Source organism: Pogonomyrmex barbatus, unplaced genomic scaffold, assembly GCF_055798465.1.
Source record: "Pogonomyrmex barbatus isolate J1 unplaced genomic scaffold, ASM5579846v1 scaffold9, whole genome shotgun sequence".
Classification (NCBI taxonomy): Eukaryota; Metazoa; Arthropoda; class Insecta; order Hymenoptera; family Formicidae; genus Pogonomyrmex; species Pogonomyrmex barbatus.
Genome location: NW_028297193.1, coordinates 1,713,898 through 1,730,019, shown reverse-complemented (window position 1 = coordinate 1,730,019; position 16,122 = coordinate 1,713,898). Strand labels below are relative to the sequence as shown.

Here is a 16,122-nt window from a genome sequence, read left to right as displayed (position 1 = left end):
TCAACGTGCCGAGCGCGCAACGATCGCCCGATGCTGACTCGCACGACGGCGGCTTTCCCTCGCAGAAAACGTCGACTGCCGCGCGCGCGCTACTGCGAGGGGGTCGGTGGCGGCGACAAAGCGTTCTCCCCGGCTTTTCCAGGGGCTCCTCTCCTTCTCCCCTCCGCACCCCTCCGTGTCGCGCGCGCACGCTTTTACGCCCTCTCCTTCCGATGATCTTCCTCTCTCCTCCTGTCTCTCCGCGATGCGTTTCCTGTCTCGCTTTATCTCAGCGCTCGCCCTCCTCGCCCCTCTCGCGTCGATGGACCGCGAGGTGTCCCGGGCGTAGTGAGCAGCTCTCACCCGCTTTTCCACCTTCGCACGGCGCTTGCGCGCCCCGGGGATGTCTCCCTCGTTCACCCCGCGTGCTCTCCTTCTGCCTCCCCTGACCATCCGCGTTCTGCGGATGCCCTCTCGGTCTCTCTTCCGTGGTCCACACACCTCCCTCCTTCGTCGCCATTCCCCTCTCATCACTCTGCTCTGCAAATGCTCGCCCTCTCTCTCTCTCTCTCTCTCTCTCTCTCTCTCTCTCTCTCTCTCTCACCAGTTACCCGCTTTTCTTCTCTTTCCTTCTTTTCTATTAGATGGTCGCTGCTTTTATCGGCCGTCCTCTTTCCCGCCCGTGTTATCTCGTCGGACCACGCTCCTCGACTTTGCTGAAACTGCCCTTCCGGAGGGCATGGAATTTTTTGGCCCAGCATTCACGACGGATCGAATTTGAATGCGTGTGAGAAGCGAAAGGGGGTCACGCTTTCGTTTCTCCTGAAAGAAACACGGCGAACAACCGGGTGAAAACAGCTGCTGACGGCAGCCTGACTTTCTCGTATAGAATGAGGTAAAAAAATGAGATAAAAAAAAGTAACGCTTGCTACAATTTGTTGCATTAAACTTCATTTTAAATTTAATTTCCATCTTTTCAGCGCTTGCATAAATTCGCAGACCGTCGCGTGACAAATTCATTTGTTTTTTGCGTGAGATGAGAGCAGAATAGAAGCGCGCGACATAGACGAATTACCGGCATTAAAAGCACGGAATTACCGTGCCTGTGTTGCTATTTTGATACGATAAATCGTCTCAGAGCGAGTATCGTATACGGATAAAGACGCCACGCGATTTTTTCAAATATTATCCGACGAGCACAAGACACACGTCTTTCCTTCCTTTCTCTATCCCCCGTAAATACTCGTGCACACGAAGAAAAGGAAAAACGCTCTACACTCGCAGCGCCGGTTATTTATGTTCACACCTACGGGATCTACACATAAGTAGAAGCTCAAAGCTCGACTTTAAGTTGAAGCACCGGCTTTAAGCGGAGTGATGTAAAGAAGGAAAAAAGAGGCAAAGAAGCCCGAGTGATATCTCACAATCGTCCCGTTATGCGAGGCATCGTTCGTGAATTTACAACGAGTGCAGATATCATTGAGGACGTGACGGTATGTCGAAGATGACGTTCGCACATTTCAAGTAATCTCGAGCACTGTATTTTCTAATGCACAAACGTTTTCCACCGCGAGCAAAACGCATCGGGTTAAATTTAAATACACTCCGTCCAATTTTCTACAAAAATATCATATTTTTATATTTTCACGCTTTAGAAAGAAAAAAATTGCTCGCTTTTAAGCATGGAAATTACATGTAAATATATTTTCCAGAATGTAACAACAAAATCTATTATTCTCCTTGCATTTTGAGGTCGCGGAATAACGTTGCCTCACATAATGACATACACGGGAATGACATACGCGAGGAACAAAGAAGATTATTATTTCACTGAAAATGTACTGGAGTGCTATGTCACTCCGATACGACGCAGGTTTACTACAAGATACTTTATAATGTAATTTTATTATATCATTGGTAGTAAAGGCAAGTTAACTGCCCGTAATTTCGATGCAGTACGGCGCCCGGTGTCTTTCTCAGGCGTTATGCACTACCGCCATCGAACTATGAATTTTAAAAGCAACCCTCCATCCCCTTTTTCTTCTGCCTGTCGTTTACATCTAGCGAACCGAGCGAAATCGAATACGAGAGCCGGGAAATAATAGGAACCGCCTTGGGCTCAGGCAAATTTGACTTGCATCGAAAAACGTTCATCGAACTGCCAACGAACCGGCGTAATTTTTTTGCGAAACAGCGGAAAACGACAGAGAATTAATCTATTCGTGTGGGCGATTTGATTGCGACTCTCAGACTCCGCGAGTCTGACTCTCGTGTGTTCGTTCCACTTACGAACAATGTCATCGCGGAAAAATTGATCGTAAAAATACTTAAAGTTATAATTCAAAAGTTAGTTTATTAAGAAGGTTTAAAATATTTAAAATCGTACAAAAATAAATCGATAGGATCCGATTTTAAATTTTTAAAATTTAAATATCGCTTTCTCTAAGTTAATTAAAGAAAACGAGTTGCCTTCGAGTTAATTAACAGAACAAGACAATAGAAAAAGTTTAACAAAATTCTCAGAGCATCTCGTACAAGAGAAAAAAGTAACATGACGACTTGAACATAATGCAGGAAGACTTTGGAGCGGTGAGATTATGGCCGAATTCATAATGCAACAGCAATTTAATGTTTCGTATACACAGACACAAATCGGCGAATCTAACTTGTATACAACAGTGGCGGCTCGGTGCTAAAATTTGCACGTGGCGAGTACGTTCGAGTAAATTTGCGAGTATGCAACCCCAGTTGTGAATTTCATGTCTATCGGCTTAATTAAAGCGATGTTGTATGCTGGGTCCGTGTACCCCGCATACAATGATGAATGGCATGGTTTTCGAAAGAAATATAGGAGGGAGAAAGAGAAATCAAAAGGCAAAGAGAAAGAGAGCCCGGTTTATGCTCGCATAAAACCACATATATATACGTACACGTTCGCGCGAGATGCAATCGTAAAAACCGTCCGTTATTACCGATTCTTACGCGGCGCAGTCGCCAGGCTACAAGGAAACACCGGAGCGAGATAATGAAACTGATGGCGAAGTTCTGTTCGCCGGAACTTCTCGTGAAATTATCGTAAAGATGATGAATCGCCCCGAAGCCGTATAAAAATTTGAGTAGCATCAAGCTGCATATTGCGCCGAGCAATTCAAATAAAAGTTTCGACTTTCCGTAGCTTTTATTCCCACTTCCGTACACAAACAGTGGAGCGATTTAATAACTCGATTTGAACTCTGATTCCTAAGTCCCTTCTATTTATGACAGAGGACTTCTGTGTAAACCACTTTGTTAAAGGGAAAAAAAAAAAAAAAAAAAATGTCGAGTCTCTTGCGTTTCTCTGAACTGACATTTTTATTTGAACGGGATTTTTTTGCGGAAATTCGTCGTAAGTCATCGAAACCGTAAGGCAGGAAGAGAGAGAGAGAGAGAGAGAGAGACGTTGAATTTTTTATTATTTACTTAGATCTAAATCTCGCAACGGCGGTTTATCAGTAGAGTTTGGCGACAATCCAGAGTATTATATCACATGATAAAAGACAAGACCAAAATGATATTGGGATCTCTATTGCAAATAGCCACAATTTTGCGGAATAGCGATGGTCGCTGCGATCGATACAACATGCGGTGCACCTATATATCGGGAAACGTTGACTGAGTTGCAGCGGACCTTCGTAATTTTCGACAGGAGTTTGCAGAACACGTGGAGCGAACTAATTCGATTATGGACGATCTGACCGCGCTGAGGGAAAATTTAAAGTTCACTCGGGCAGCGAGCACGCGATATTGTAATTGCCGATTCCGTTATTATTTCATTAGGGTAATGGCCGTAACAATGTAAATTAGTAACAAACAACATGAAACATCGCGCGGCACGGAGATTCATAACAACAGTAACAAGCTGCGAAAAAATTGAACGGTCATGATGTATTATTATGTTTTAATTGCACACGTGCCGCATGTGCGTGTGTATATTTGCAACGTAATCAAATAAAGAATCGATGTCAATTTTGCCGCGTTAAATTCAGTTTGTGCAACTTGCATCGCGCATGATGATATCGCGAATGTGATGGAATAAATTAATACGCATTCGTAGATTTGGAATAATATTGCGTATACCGGAGCAGAGTTCATTTAATCTCAAACTCGTATCCTGTTAATTTCCAGTTAACTTATATGCAATTTGCATTCCTAGGAGATTATTTCTAAAGAAAAGGAAAGAGAGAGAGAGAGAGAGAGAGAGAGAACAGAGAAAGGGAAAGGAGAGAGATCGATGGAGGAAATCTGTGTGCAACTCTTGTCGAGTAATTTTGCTAAGTGAAATGCGCGCAGGAATTAATTCATCCGTAAACTAACCTACTGACGTCTATTTAAAGTTTACTCCACTTAAACTGATGTTTCACACAAACTGCATTCCATCGTGTCGTTATCTTTAAGCGGCTAATAATTTACCGCTTTTGAACAATTGAGTGCGCTCGATTTTATCAGGAAGATATTAATAATACTTATTTCTCTACAATTTTTTCGGATCTCTCAAAAGTTTTTTTAATTTCTGAGACGATGCAGGAAAATATTTAATCTCATTTCGAGAAAAAAATTCTCTTTTATAAATTATATAAGCATATCGAGTTTATCTGGTTTATTCTGTCTCATATTGAAAGAATAATTTAGAGTATCATTAGAGATCGAATTCTGGAAAAAAGCAAGTAATTACTGTTCAATTTTACTTTTTAGAGGATTTTTTTGCAGGAATAAGGAAAAACATAAAAATATTTTCGCAGAGATAAAGTAATTTTTGAGCCTTTTAAAATAATAAATTCTAAATTTAAAAAAAAAAAAAAAAAACTAAAGAGAGATAATAATAGACGAGAAAACTGAATGAGAGGGTGGTCTGAAATTCTATTTTCGAGCTGCTAGCGAAAAATAATTGGCGGAAGGAGAAAAACGGAAATTACGGTTGTTCTCGGCGAGTGGTATGGCCATAACTTAGCTGTGAGAGGCGTTACCACGTGTGCCACCCTTTACGATGCTCGTGTGAGACCGCGAATGCTGAAGAGCATTCGGAACAACGAGGAAAATGTAGGGCAGAAACTTTGAACGCGTTGCGAACGGAGACCAGGTCTATCCGATTCGTAACGCTGGAGCTCTTCGATTTTTATCGAGTGCGCAGAGATGGAGAGTAAAGCGGAGAAAAGCGGCAATATTGCACGTTACCACATCAAGAGATTTCGCTGGTACATTAATGGAAAATAATCAAAAACAAGCGAGGTTTTAACTTGAATAACAGACAAAAAGCAAACAAGGGCTCCTCCGCGTGATTGATGAACGCGTAAATAAATTTCAAATCGTATAAAAATTTGCATAGGAAAATTTAGCTATGGATTTTTTTTTTTTTAGCTGTATTTAAATACATATTTGTTTTGACTTTTTCATTTTCTCGCAATTCTCCCACGCAATGCGTCCATCGATTTCATTTTTGTCACATTTTACGAATGCTTTTGATTACCTCTACCTATTTTCATCTTACGATGAAAATCCAAAATATTACATTATAAATAAACATGAGAGATTAAACATAGACAATGAAATAATTTCTTTATAATCTTAAATAAACTTCCTTTTCCCGAAACTTCAATTTCTCAAAGTCGGACAGTCAGTTACAGAGATATTTAAGTTCAATGTTGCCGGAGTAGACTGCGGCCGGAGAAATTCTCGTTAAAGAAATATCGTCCACGAGTCTTTAACGTCAAACGGTCTTTAAATGAGACGAAGACCAAAAGAAGTGTGATTAATCGCAAGAATATCCAGTATTCTGCTTCAATCCAGAGCCCCTCTACGATTCCACGCTCTTAGCATGCATCTCGAATAAGTTTCTTGTGATCCGTAAGAAAGCTGTAAGCTTGATTTTCTCCATCGAGAGAAAGGGTGTCTCACCCTTGCTCGTACATCGTTAAAGGCGGGCAAGCGGAAGGGTGCGGAGAACCGGCGAGTTTATGGCGGCTGAAGCACCAGCGGCGAAAGATGCCGGGCAGCGGGGACTGTCGACAGCCTGGCGTGACGTCATCCCCGGGTGAAACGATGACGTAAAAGCCGGGGTAACGTTACGTTACGCAAGCGTGGGGGATGTGCGCTGCGCGCGCTCACCCACTGCCCTACTTTCCGCCTCGCGCGCGCATCACCCCCGACTCGGGGATGAGCTCGGCGCACGGTTCACCTCTTCGCCCTCTTCACGTATCTCCTCACCCCCGCGCGTCGCGGTGGTGCGCGAACCGCGTGTCGAGAAGGAGAGTTAACTCTCATTTCGAAAAGCTTTCTGTGTAAGTCCTATTTATTTAAGCGTTTAGCCGCACGGAAACATGGAGAATGAAAAATCTTTTACTTAAAAGTTTATCGAGATAAAAATATGTCCTTCTTATTGCGGCTTTGCTTTATAGTATGCTTAAAATTACAAAACTTTCATCTGCAATATTTCAATTCCGATAATATTCCATACAATGTAGATATCTGATGTTATGTTTAAAATGTATCACGCTTCGATATTATTCAAGTTATATACAAGTTATATTTACTTCAGTATTTGTCCAGCACTTTGACAGAAACGCGAAAAATAAACTTGTTGAAATATCGGAAGTTATTCAAGAGAACATTTTGTAAATTCCTTTTTACGTATTTCTCAAGCCATCATAAAATATTAGTAGATTTTTTTTTTCATTTCTCAATATAACTTTTTAAATTGCATGTTGATATTTTCAACGAATTTTTTTTATATCGGTAATTGTATCGGTATAAAAAAAAATTGGATATTGAAAAATATTTTTCACAGGTATTTTCGCCATCCTTTTAATTTATAAATCATTTGTAGTATTTTTTTTTTTTAATTTTCAATTTTAGTTTACAGTAGCGGCTTGAAAGCGTAATACTTTAATAAATCTGTACGGTATTGTGTAAAGTCACAGTAAAACTTCGGCACCACGTTCTGCCTGAGATTTTAATAAAATACGAAGTTTGATACTTTCACAGCATTCTTCTATTATACGACACCGGGTAAGAATTAATGCGGCGTCTTTCGGATGGATCGGCAAAATTGGCGAAAATTTCGGGAGATTGCCTCGAGCTCCGAGATCGTCCTCTCTCATCTTCGCGTATTCAAGCTCCATTAAGTTCAACACCGTAGGAGATGCCCTGCGGCTATGGGCCCGGGATAAGAATCGCATCGACTTCCTCTTATCTGGGTCAAAGGTATGCACAGCACGTCAGACATGTAGCTCTGTGTACGCTCTGTGAGGTGCACGTGTATGCGTGTGCACATTGTATCCCGGTGGTAAACAACATTGACACTGACGGCCTGGCTCTCGATCTGCATCGTTAATACAACAACATCACCAAACCAACATCAAGCCATTCGCGTATAAAGATGCACAACGTGATAACGGATAAATCATCTTCGGAAACACGAGGATTAACAACTTCGATGATCGGGGATTGACATTAAAAGAAAAATGGTGGACACGGTTTTTAAACGATTAAAAAGTGCCTGCTTATCATCGGGATAAGCTCCGCTTTATAGATTGTCTCAGGTAAGGCGATGTTCAACTTGAAGATAGAGAAGCGCCCTTTAATTATTTCGAAGATCAGCGATTAGTGGTTGAAGGAAATTCCATCGCGGATTTGGCTGATTAAGAGACACTTCCCGAGCGTAACAGCGTGGCTTGTTCACCCAATCTCTGAGACACGAGATCTTTGAGATTAAATTTCTCTTTTAACTTTAGTTGAAAATTAAACGTTGGGAAGGATCAGGTAATTAAACATTTGTGCAAAAATAAAAAGTTCGTTGTAAACGCTTTTTCATAAAAAAAAAAAAAAAAAAGAATTACTTTAGAAAATAATCTACTAATTGGTTATTTATAAAATAATCTATTGCAAACATTTAATTGTACGGTAAATTAAAAAATTGTCATGGATGTAATTTGTAAAGTAAAAAAAATAAATGTTTCTCAGAGAAAGTGACACTTAACGGCTCTCAAATTGCTTCGCAAAATTTCTCTCGAAACTTTAAATTAAATTTGAAGAGATTACTGTCGTGAGTACGAAACTACTACAAGATAAACGATGCGTGATACAAAAAGTAGCTGAAGGGCCGTATAATTTCCAAGCTGTCTAAAGGACAAATTATAACCGCCGATCATTTTGCCGCCGCATCTTTATACGGTTTGTCGCATGTGTCGCTTAAATGTGCAAGGTCGACGGTGAATTATCGACTGGAAATTGCGAGGGATGGATTATCGGGCACCGAGGTCCTTAATAAGCGTTCCCTCACGGCAATTTGCACGGATGGTGTTGCATCAAACGGGTGACATTAAAACGCGCAATTCGGTCGCACGCATAATGTGCCTATATTTGGAGAGACGGGGAGATGATTCGAAAGGTTAGTAAAAAAATAAATTACGGAATTACTTGACGGTAAAAAATTCATGAATTTCAATTTTTCTGCGGGGAACGAATGTCAGAGTCCCGACATGCAATCGGTATGTTATATTATTATAAAATTTTTCTTTATTTTTAAGTGGTCTTTCATTTTGACTGTAATAAAGTTGTCGCATGTCGAGAAAGAGTCGTGACGAATAATCGTCCAAAAATAAAAAAAAAAAAAATAAATAAATGTTATCTACAAGTTTTATTTTTACACGGTATATAGTTGCAAACAATACTCCATGAACAGTAGTATAATGGACAGTAGTATTGCGTAACGATGAAATTGTAATTAACAGGATCGGTCAACCGCAAAACCGACACGTTGACGATCAATGATCCTAATTGACCGATTAAACAAGAAACGATGACCATTGCAATCTGCGAGTCGAAATGCAAAAAGAAATGTTCCGGAGAACTCGGAGAATGTCCCGATTAAAATCGTGATTCTTGCTATGATTGAAAAACGCAAATGCATCGATTGCATCGCAGAAATAATTCCGATGATGCGAGAAAGAAGGAAAAATGCAAAGATATATAGGCATTATGTTGTAATGACGGCATAATCCAATAAATCCGGAGTCTTGAAATATTTAAGCAGCTTCTTATCAATTATCAAATTACAGCTATAAGCAAATCAATCAGCTTTAAACTTTTGATCAACTTTAAGATTTTTCCAATTTCAGTTATTTCTAATTAATAATCAGTTAATAATTAATTAACAATCCAATTTCCGCCTTGCTTTTTGTTTTCAGAAAGTAGAACAGCGGAAGATCCGGAGATGTATGTAGTAATGTTGTAGTAATGTTGTAGTTTTCCGAACAGCGGCCTGTTCTCCAGGGGTTGCGGCCCACTTTGCGCATACATATTTAAGATATCTGTCGGATAAATCGCCGTCAAATAACTCGTTCGAAGGATTTACCCATCTGATGGAGCAAACAGTTCCGTCGCGCCGTTCGCGCCGGTGACAAGCTCGCCCGCTGTTCTCGTCTCTGTTCCGAGTGGCAGATCGATACAGCGGAGTCTGCGTCTCCAATCCGCGTGTATATATATTTTATTACCACGCGGTGCACCCGGTACATGCCCCGGGTACAGGGTGGCCCCCGCGACGACAACGCGAGCCGCATTTCAAGGAGATTATCGCGTCTGTAAAAGGGGTTTATCGCCCGTTCCCAGCTCGCCGATGCTCTTAGGCTAAAAAAAAGCGACATCGGGGGGACTTCATTAGAAGCCGCCTATCCTTCGTCTGAGTTAACTCACGCGTGTTAGTATGGTAGTACGTTTAATCTCGAAATCCGACTGTAAATCCCGGGATTAAATATATATTGTGTGCTAACGATATAATGCCACTCGAAGCTATATCCATATCAGAGACAATCCCGTTTGAGAATTGTATTCGTAAATAATCGCATTTTCACTTTATAAAAATATCTTATAGAAATATTGTAAAAAAATGTTCTAAAAAAATTCAACTATTGTATATAAAAATGTAAATTAAACAACGTAGAGCACGCGTACCTTTAATTTTATCATCGTAATTATTTTATTTATTAAACTATACATTTCGAAAAATTTAAAATGAATAAAATTTTTACACTTTTTCCTGCAAATCTCATCATACATTTATAAGAATAAATATTTATTTAGTTTATTTAAAATATTTATTTAGTTTTATTAAATTTAGAAATAAAAAAAATATATATCATCGACTGTATATATAAAAACAGCAATTTGTCAGTATTCATTAATATATTCAGTTATAAATTCCCTCACACGATTACATATTCTGTTTAAATATATATCAATGTGCAACCCATTTCTATTTCTCTTTTCCTCCCTCTCTCCCTCTCTCTCTGTCCTAATTATTAATTAACAAACTGCTTCCCAAAACTTGTACCAAGCTCATTTCGTTAATGATCTGCGGTCTACTAAAAGATAAAAAATGACATTCACAATCACACATGAAAGCGTATTTATTAATATTGATAAACAATAACAATAATACAATAAACAGATACGATTAATCAATAAAATGAATTAATCAGATATTTCATACTTGTCACACCAGACAGGTATTTATCTTGTAATATATGTATTTGTAGATATATCTTTTCAGATTAAGAATGATATAAGAATAAAAATGAGCAAATGCAATTCATGAATAATGTGGTATGGAATATTTCACGTATCGAATTAGAATTTCAAAATGATGAGACGACGTCAGAAAATTAGGCGCGGGCGAGACGACACCCCAGAAACGTATTATCCCGAACTATTATTCATTCTAAATTATACACAATGGTACCACGTCTAAACGAGCATGCGGGGTACAATCCATATACTGTTAAACTCATTTCAAGAGAAGAGGAAATAATCCAAGTAAATTTCGTTATCTTAATTAACGCACAGAAATATCTCGAAACGTTAAGTTACGTTGAATCACAAAATCGTCATTTAAGGGAATTTCGCGTATATTTTCTAATATGGTGCACGCGAAAGCGATATACCTCGAGACGATTCCCCTCAGCCTCTTAGATTACACGATTTTTCAAAATGTCGTATGTGCGAAGGCTTACTCGCTAAAGCTAGATTTAGCATGGAACTCAACATTCCAATTACACGAATCCGGACTTACTGCCGAGTGAAAACTTAATTGCAATCGCGTAATGCTGCGGGATGAGGCGAAAGGAGACGAATGGGATTAAAGTTATTGCCCGAGAATCTAATCCTCATCGTGTCTCTGCTCTTCGGCAACGGAAATAAGCGATCGTGTGAGAGAGAATCGATATCGAAAAAATCAATATGCCCTGAACATGTTATGGGAGCATTTACTAAAATGAGAAAGTATTATCGATCTTAAGTAACAAAAAAAAACATAGACAGTACGCATTTCATTCCATAACACCGATTAAAGTAAATTTCATTAGGCGACTCCACATTTTTTTAATTTTGTTATTATTGCTATTATAACAAAGTAATAATGGGAGTGTTTTGTGTGTATGTGTGTGTGTGTGTGTGTGTGTGTGTGTGTGTGTGTGTGTGTGTGTGTGTGTGTGTGTGTAGTAAATATAAATATTTATATACAAATGCATTTATTCGGTTTGGGTTGCCAATTGGATTTATAATTAATTCAGTGTACTGTCGCGGAGTTAAAGGAGAATGCAATTACGATAAAGGCCGAAGCTGCTTTGAATAATTCAATAAAGAGATACAACGGGCAGACGTTTCCTTTGTTCGGTATATTTTCCAAGCGGGGGGGGGGGGGGGGGAGATGGAACATCTTCACGATATGATATTAAATTGATAGAAACGCGAGAGGGGAAAGAGGGGGGGGGGAGGGGGAGCATTCGTAAATCAGTGGCATTTAATCTTTCATGCATGCGGCGGATTCCACACTGTTCCAAGAATGTCACGAAACTCGACAGAAGGCATGCGCTGCCTTCTCTCCCGCGACAAGGCTAAATATTTGACGGAACAAGCGTGAGAATCGTCTAACGCGGTTTGAATGTTGAATGACGCTCGATGGCTTTGATGGACGTCGATAATATCTGTTCGTGGCCATGAACACTTTTAGCTATCTCCGACAAGGAACCGCCGAAAAATAAATGCATCGTGTCACGATCGAAAAAAAAAGTAGAAAAAAAAAAAATTCAGAATCTTTCTTATATTTTTCCTTTTATATGTATATCCCTAGGAACTAATATGTCCACATCATAAAATGCAGAAAACAAATGCAGAAACAATAAATTACAACATATGATTGAATTAGTCATAAACATTGTGCACTATATAATACTATCGTAATCAATATTAATGTACATAGTACTCTGTTGCAATAAATTGCTAATTACATAATAATAATATATTATTAATTCCAAAAATTTACGGTACACTGAATATTTACTGAATATTTTCTCTAATTTATTAATATTTCTCAGCAGTAATATATAATATGTAATTTTTATAAAATATAACGAATATATTTTATTAGATTATTATACAAAAATAATAAAACAAATATTAGAACAGCAGTATTAATATTGATATTAAAAAATCAAATTTGTTATATTAATATTAATTTTATTACATAATATTAATATATAGTCATGTAGACTAATACCAACGTTATTGAAAAAATAATAATATAAAATAAATTCTTTAAGAAGATTGATGTGTGTCAGGAGGCAGATATTTTCTAGCGTTATTACAGAAATTTTGAAACTGTCTGCATGGCTGGGCGATTAATCGATCATGACTGGTAGTCTTTAAAGAAAGCTGGGCTCAGAGCAATACAGTAAATATTGATCAGCGCAGATTCTTCGAAAGCAGCATGGGACCAATGAGTATTTTACTGCGACGTAAACCTAGACGATCGCTTATCGATTCTCGCTTATCGACTTTCGGCCTCTACACGAGTATATCCGGCTATCGCTTCCTGCTTTTATTTTCGCACGTTAATCGTCGCATGTTATCGTTGCGATCGAAGCTTCGCTGATCTAAATAGAACGCCGGCGATAATTTTACGCGCTGTTAATTATTTCGAGCGTGTTTACTCGAGTCACGTCATCGCGGCATAGACAACAGCTTCAAGCAGACGGATCGCATTTCATGCTCGTTTTTTCCCTCTTAATGTTTCAAAAAAAACGCGAATACATAAAAATAGCGAGTAATGTGAAAGACACATATCGAGTACGACATTTCAAAAATGAGAAATCGAGATCCGGTTGATTGAATGGGAATTTAAAAAAAAGAAGCGCCGCGCCTTTGACAAATCGCCTTTTACGTATAGGCGATTTTGACAAAAAATAGCGTTAAATGCAGGTTTTACGTAATCCTGTGAAGTAAAATCCGTGAAGCGCACAATCCTATGGACGTCAATTTGCACGTGGCATGGGTGAAGGGCCAGAAAAGGCCAGCGATGACGCGACCCACAGTGAGGACCAAGGGGATATTCACCCTTTTTACCTCCTCGCACGCGCGTCGAACGCTTTGTATCAATATCTGTGATCGCTCTTGCAGGGGATGATCGACGGGGATAAATGGTCAATCGAACGGAGACAACGGGAGAGGACAGCGAGTCGCCGAATAATGAACACAGGGAAAAACAATGGCATGGGGCGGGCCCGGAGAGAATTGGAGCGTGCAAACGGGAAAGAGGGAGATCAGCTGGAGAGGATTTCCTAAAATTAAGGACTTAGACGGGAAAACCTTTCGCTTCGAGCGAACCTATTTTAAAGAAATCTTAAAGTCTTTACATTATTTTTATTCATACATGTGTTTCACGTTGTATAACTCCGTTGAATAAATATGTAATGAAAATTATATATTTATTCAAGAGTTTAATCGAGTGTCGTAAACTTTTTTATATAGTTAAATCACTGTACGAAACATTTTTTTATTTTCTTCAGTTTTTGCCTGGAATTCATTACTTTTATAAGACACATTTGATAAATTTACTTCAGGGCTCACCGTCCAATTTTGTTCCGTTTACTCTTCCCTTTTTTCCTCCTTCATTTTGTTTTTGTCATAAAGACATTATGAGCACATTGTCAATCTTAAATCTGAATCTTAGCTTTCATATGTTTGTGCCATATTTAACTTGTCTGTTAGGAAATCACATTACTGTCGTAATAACAATACGTATTATAGCAAGAAATTCGAGTTGCCGTGATTATTAGATTGCGAGGTGCTGCTCTAGAGTGCCAAGAACAAGCATATATTGTATGTCGAGAATACGAACTTTGTACTTTCATGAAATTTGAAATGTATAAAATATTAAACATTAGTTATACACACAATATCACTATATTGTTTCCTAGAGACATAAGAAATGTCATAGAAACGCTTATAAACACATTCTACCTTACATTCGCAAATAATTTCACCGATTACCGTTCGTGTGCCATTTGAGTTCCGTATCGTTAAAATTAATGAATAAAATTAAACATTGCAGAGAAGCGCGAGAGAATTCGATGTCGAGGTTACTTCGCGATCGATTGCATATATAATGAGTGTCGGAGATTCAACGAAAATAACCGTGGCATTGAATGGACGAGAGGAGATCTAAATGACGAAAGAAAAAGGAAAAGTTACAGCGATAGGATAAATGCCGGAAGAGCGTTGGTGATTTATTTGGAGCGTTGCACCACATGCCCGTCCATCTAAAAAAAAATCGCTTCCGCAACAGGGTGTCAACACCTGTGTTATGTCAATCTATCAGCATCTGAAACATCAGCCTACAAAGGGGATAAAAAATCCGCGCGATACGTTAAGCAAATATATTAAGAAAAGCGTAAAAATTTATTTCTTTTTCATTTTAACAATTTAATTATGAAATTAAATTATTTCTCTATTTTCTTCCTCTTCTTTTTTAATAAAAAAAAAAAAAAGAAAAATGTTTAAATTATGTAATTCTTTTTTCCTCTGCCCCAAGAGCCGTCCTCCAAACTGTCCGTCGAATTATCCTTGATTCCGGGAAGGATAGTTTAGAACACTTTGCCTGTTCGAAAATCCGGAAAGAGCAATCCAAGTCACCGAAGTATTATATATGTACGGTGCATCGTTGCACATAAATCTTGAAAGATGCGGTCGAGCGCCGATCATATTTCTCGAGCACGTCGGAAAAACTGGCTCGAGGTCGGTAGAGGTTTTCGATGAAAATTCGCCGGCACACATCTTCCCCCGCGTCCTCCACCATTCTGCCTGCTCCATTATCCCGGCAATATCCGGCGCAGCATGCGCTCCTGAAAATCGGGTCGGCGCCGGGACCGATCCGGGCGCCCCTCGTCGAGGGAGCAAATTGACAAATTGGGCCAATCATACGAATGTACCGCCAATCGTGGGAAACAGCGATATATATTTTTTTTTTCCCCCCCCGTGCGCACTTTGTCTTCCGCCTCGGGGATATAATCCTTCGGACGTGCCAATGACAATAGTAATTATAATCCCGGGTTTGTTTAATCTCGCGATCTGCTGCGATGATTAAGAGACGTGAATTACATGAGCGATCGCTTAGATTAAAGAGTTTTTCTGCATTTAGTTACGGTTTAAAATATTCTATCCCCCTCTCAAAATTTTTCCTCGTAATTTGACTCGCAAAATTAACATTAAAATATCTTTAATGTTGAGATATTTATAACGTTAAATATTAATTAAACAAATTTATGTTAAATTTATGTTGAATTTATGAAATAATGGATTACTCGTCTCAAAAAACTGTTTTTCAAAAGTAAAATAACTTTCAGAATACAGGAATGTATTATTAATATAAAATCAAAGTTTCACTTTGAAAACTTGTATCTCAAAGAATAGCCGTGATTTACATTCGTATGCGGACGATGTCAAATAATGTTTGCGTTGCAGCAGTTACGTTGCGGTTTATTCGAAATGTCGGAATTTTTCCGCCAATATGAAACTCTCAAGGCCTGCTGCAACTTAGAAAGTACGCATGCATTTGCGAGCTTACGAAAGATTGGGAAAGGAGCCGCGTTTCCGTGATATTTTTTTTTTTTTTTTTTTTCATCGATATGCGCAAAGTTACAGTTAGGTTCAAGAACAGCCTGAAACATTCGCGTGCATAAAAATTATCATAACGAGCTACAATGGACAACGGCACTTGTTATCATTGCGGCTGTTTAAGGCCGCGCGACGATAAGGGATGCAATAAAAATGTCATCA

General features: G+C 38.9%; 1 protein-coding gene and 1 pseudogene across 4 annotated transcripts in view; one reads left to right on the top strand and one right to left on the bottom strand.

Annotated features, from left to right (window-relative positions):
* The window catches only part of kcc (solute carrier family 12 member kcc), a 74,012-nt gene that overhangs the window by 27,748 nt on the left and 30,142 nt on the right, over positions 1–16,122 (bottom strand). The gene's annotated exons all lie outside the window — the stretch shown is intronic.
* LOC148934520 (uncharacterized) lies at positions 31–14,840 on the top strand (annotated as a pseudogene). Its single transcript, XR_016141290.1, has 2 exons — positions 31–1,472; positions 13,465–14,840. The product of XR_016141290.1 is annotated as an uncharacterized LOC148934520 (transcript).